At 38.8% G+C, this 5,091-nt stretch overlaps 1 long non-coding RNA gene across 1 annotated transcript; it reads right to left on the reverse strand.

Annotated features, from left to right (window-relative positions):
* Nucleotides 1–1,203: 1,203 nt before the first annotated feature.
* On the reverse strand, nucleotides 1,204–3,890 carry LOC310745202. Its single transcript, XR_014540019.1, has 2 exons — nucleotides 3,836–3,890; nucleotides 1,204–1,544 (listed from the first exon to the last, which is right to left on the reverse strand). It is a non-coding gene; the product is annotated as an uncharacterized lncRNA (long non-coding RNA).
* Between the last annotated feature and the right edge of the window lie 1,201 nt (nucleotides 3,891–5,091).

Raw genomic sequence — 5,091 nt, forward strand, 5'->3', positions numbered from 1 at the left:
GACCAGAGCAGAATACAGTGGCACTATTACTTCCCTTGATCTAGATGCTATACTCCTATTGATGCAGCCCAGAATTGCATTGGCTTTTTTAGCTGCCGCATCACACTGTTGGCTCATGTCAAGTTTGCGGTCAACCAAGACTCCTAGATCCTTTTCACATGTACTGCTCTCAAGCCAGGTGTCACCCATCTTGTATTTGTGCCTCTCATTTTTTTTGCCCAAGTGCAATACTTTACATTTCTCCCTGTTAAAATTCATCTTGTTTGTTTTGGCCCAGTTCTCTAATCTGTCAAGGTCGTTTTGAAGTGTGATCCTGTCCTCTGGGGTGTTAGCCGCCCCTCCCAGTTTGGTGTCATCTGCAAATTTGATCAGGATGCCCTTGAGTCCATCATCCAAGTCGTTGATAAAGATGTTGAATAAGACCGGGCCCAAGACAGAACCCTGTGGCACCCCACTAGTCACTCTTCTCCAGGATGAAGAGGAACCATTGATGAGCACCCTTTGGGTTCGGTCAGTCAGCCAGTTACAAATCCACTGAGTGGTAGCATAGTCAAGACCTCATTTTACCAGCTTCTTTACAAGAATATCATGGGGCACCTTGTCAAATGCCTTGCTGAAATCAAGGTAGGCTACATCCACTGCGTTCCCTTCATCTACCAGGGTTGTAATTCTGTCAAAAAGCGAGATCAGGTTAGTCTGACATGACTTATTTTTCAGAAATCCATGCTGACTATTGGTGATCACAGCATTCCTTTCTAGGTGCTCACAGACTGATTGCTTAATGATCTGCTCCAGAATCTTCCCTGGTATTGATGTCAGACTGACTGGGCGGTAATTATTTGGGTCCTCTCTTCTCCCCTTTTTGAAAATAGGGACAACAGATGAACCACCCAGTTCCAAACACAGTTGGAAGCAAGTGCCAATGAGCTTGATGTGGCTTGCTTCCTGGTCACATGAAATACAAGGATATAAACATGGCTGCAAATACACTTCTAAAAGCTTGCTTCTCCTTAACTTCACCAAGTATAGAAGAACAGAGTTGAAAAGTGTGGGTACATACAAACCTGGAGCCTGACAGTACTTTGCACTAGCTCATAGCTTTAAAAATGACATTTCCAAGGATGTGCTGCATGGGTGCTTCCTGATAAAGTATTTAGTTGGTATTTATATGGTGTATTAAATAAATGCGCAGAAAACGTGTGGTTGGTTGGAGAGCCCCTTCTGGGCTGTTTATTAAGTTAATAAAGCAGCCATTTTTTTTTCCTTTCTGGAAAATTACTGTGCTAATTAACAAACTCACTGGTATCTGGTTGTGTTAATAAACAAGAAGTGCTTTCTCTAAGATCGCTTTCTATACGGAACACACCGGGATCCGGAGATCAGATTCTGAAGCAAAAAAGCCTTTCTTCTTGATGAGTCTTTGTTCTTAGTTCCAAGATATTCTTTATAGCTTAGGGCCTTGCAACTTCTGAATCTTCTCAACAACTTTAAAAAGATAAGAAAAATTGATTCCAGGTTGTCTGCCAGTCTTGCCATATCCTGTGCTAAAAGATGATGATATGGTTATGTTATGGTTATTCAGGTAGAACTGAAGGGACATCTGGCTAACATATAGTCCTAAAGATACAAATTTAATCACTCTTAAATATAATGTAATGCTTTTGCCTTCTACAGCCTACTGAATGTATGTCTGCAGTGGCAAATAGTTTATTCTGGTCATGTGCAATGTAGTCATCGCCATCCCAGTTTGAGCATTGTAAAAAACAAAAACAACAACACCCAACACATCACAGGAAAGAGGGAAAGCTGTTTTAGAACAGCTGCATTGGCTGCCAGTTCATTTCTGGGATCAATTTGAGGCATTTAAAGCCCTAAGTACCTAAGGCTCCCCAAACCTGAAAGACCACTTCTTGTTGTGTTTGGTTCATTCACATGTGCATAGTGTCAACATATCAGTGACAGGAACTCCTGTGAACTACACTGCTGAAAATCACTTGAGGTTTTCTTTCAAAGAAAGCCACCATATTAACTTCTTAGCTAATGCATTTTTTAAAAAAGGTATGTTATTCAGGCAGGTTTTTTGTGATGGCAGTGGTATGGAGTATGGTAGTGCTATATACACACACACACACACACACACACATATATATATATATATATATATATATATATATATATATATATATATATATGAGATGCTGGAACTCACCATGAATGCCTCCCTTCTTCTCTTATAATGGCAATGGCACCCACCTGAGAGGTGCCGGGACTGAGTTTTGGTGAGTTTGGGCTGATAAAAAGCTCTGGAGTGCGGGCTCAACTAGGTTTTGCTGCCCATGGTATGCTAAAACCTATAATACTTTTGTCAAGGTCTGAGTATCATCACCTTAATTCCCTGCCCCCAAAGCACAGTACACAGGTAACTAACACATTGCTATCACATGTGAACCAGTATTTTCGTACAGAGCAAATGTTTCCGTTTTTGCAGTGTATCGGTTTTGTCACAGAAATCCATCTGAAAGAGTCTAGCTCTCAGTTTGCAACATCACATGGGAAACAGACACTTCTGCTTCCATATTTTGTACACATGTTTTGCTTAAAAAATGATATAAAGCTTTGACAGAAAGGAACATTTTAAAATTTCAAACTGTTGCATTTGATTTTTATTGTCACTTGACCTTTTGACCATATCTGCTATTATTTCTATCCAATTTTCTGTCAAAGTTTGCTTAGTATATTGCCCAGATTTATAAAGATTTTAAACATACCTGAGAATGCTGAAAAACATTAATCTTCAGTTGCAAAATTGGGAAAGAACTATTTAACAGCCACTGAGCCTTTTGGTAGCAAACCATTGAAATTTTTGCAGCTTTTGTCAGCAGATCTGGGATTTAAGAGAAAGCCTCACAACAAATTAGGCTGCAGTCCTATATTCACTCACCCGAAAACGAGACCCATAGAGCTCTGTGAAACCAAATCTTAACTAGCTGTTCACATCTCTGCATCAGTGGAAAAGACAGGTTGAAAAGATATTTTAAAGTTTCAAACTAACTTTTTTTCAGTAACTCCCAAGTTGGATAATATAAGAGTATCTGCAAAGTAGGCTGAACATTCATCACAGTGGACTAAACATGACTCAGCTTCTGGGTGAAGACTGTCAAGGGTGACTAAACAATTCACCATCTGGAAAATTTGGTGTCACTTTGCAGATGCAACGTTGGTCAAGAAGGAGATGTTCTATGTTTGTTTTGCTTTGCTTTTTACCACTGGTACTGCCCTGGATTAGTCTTTCTTAAATGAGAAGAAGAAGGAACCCAGGTTCATATATTTACAGACTAGCTAGTGACAATTTCCATTAAATTATTGCCACATTTTACAACATCATTTCCCATGGATTTTTAGAACAACTTAATTGCATTAATTTGAAAATGCTCCCTGCCAACTGAGCTCAATCTGATCATCTATTTTTCAATGAAATCAAATACAAAATAGAATTATTATCCATCTAGTATTTTCACGTTAAGTTTTAAAGCCATAGGTCACAGTGATAGCTCTGTGTAGAAAACATCTTCCATACCATTATAAAGTGAATAAAAAGTGTGGATCATAGTCATCCTACAGAACAAGTTTAAACAATCAACAAATTTTATATTAACAGCAGCTGAGAACTGTCATAGAGTGCAGTATTATTTCACTTTCTGTCAGTGGTAATCCAAAAACAAAATGGGTCATTTCTGGATTGCTCACTTGTTCAGAGAGACACACAAATTCAAGCATCACTTGTGCTTAAAAAGCAAGGCATGGGAAAGCAAAGGTCAGGAAACAGGTTTCTTACCTATCTGGGTCCTAATCTTGGCAAAAAGGGTTTGAAGCCTTCTCTGTATATGTCTGTTAAAAACATACAAACTAATGATTTCCACTGAGTGAATATATATATTCCAGGTAAAAAATGTCAAAGCTATACCTTTCAATAATCCTGTTTTCACTTACCATATTTTTTGCTCTACAAGACTCACTTTTTCCCTCCTAAAAAGGAAGGGGAAATGTGTGTGCGTCTTATGGAGCGAATGCAGGCTGCGCAGCTATCCCAGAAGCCAGAACAGCAAGAGGGATTGCTGCTTTTATTGTGCAGCGATCCCCCTTGCTGTTCTGGCTTCTGAGATTCAGAATTTTTTCTTTCTTGTTTTCCTCCTCCAAAAACAAGGTGCGTCTTGTTGTCTGGTGCATCTTATAGAGCGAAAAATATGGTAATATTTCAGCTATATTGAGAGAAGGTGGGAAATGATTCAGGTGTATGGCAGTGTATAAATTTCATGTCATCTAGTTATTCTGCTTGAGGGTGCAGATTCTAACACTGGTCATGTTCCTCGAGTTCTTTACTGCACAATGCATATCATGCTATTTGATGAGAGTATCTGTGCACCATAGGTAGATATGTCATCAGGTGCATCTTATATATGAGTAGAAATTATAAGGCATAGATCCTGTTGGTTTTCATAGCTGCTTTTGATTTTATTTAGCTAAATATGCACAGAATTGTCCCGAAGTTATCATTTTAAAGACAGGCATCTTAAAGAGTGACCAGTTTTCCATGGCATGAACTGCAATTGGTAACAGCCTACTTCAGCAGCCCTGAACATAAAAACCTAATATGTATCCTGAACAGAAGTATCTAGGTGTGAACACCAAACGATTTTGGGATGGTACCTGTGACTGTAGCACATAGCCATAAGAGAGATGGAAGTGAAAAGTAAGGATTGTTTGTCCCAGGTCTTGGGTTCATTTGTTATTCTGGTCTATTCTTTTCATAGCAAGAGCTTAACCCTGCCTATACAAGCCATTAATTCTGCTGATTAATTCGGTGCTGCACAAAGCTAAGAACGGTGCTACGAACAATGAAGTTCTTAGCAAGACTTACAGCAATTATATCTTATTTAGTATTTGTATTTTTCCTAGTACATTTTGAAAGGGTTGAAGGTGGATGAAGCTGATAAGAAATGAAGCAAACCTCAGATAGGTTCCTGACTTGTTTCTCATACATGAGGTTTATTTCTTCTGTCATAACTTCCTCATGGCTAGAATGAGATTATG

Source organism: Podarcis filfolensis, assembly GCF_964270895.1.
Source record: "Podarcis filfolensis genome assembly, chromosome: 11".
NCBI lineage: Eukaryota > Metazoa > Chordata > Lepidosauria > Squamata > Lacertidae > Podarcis > Podarcis filfolensis.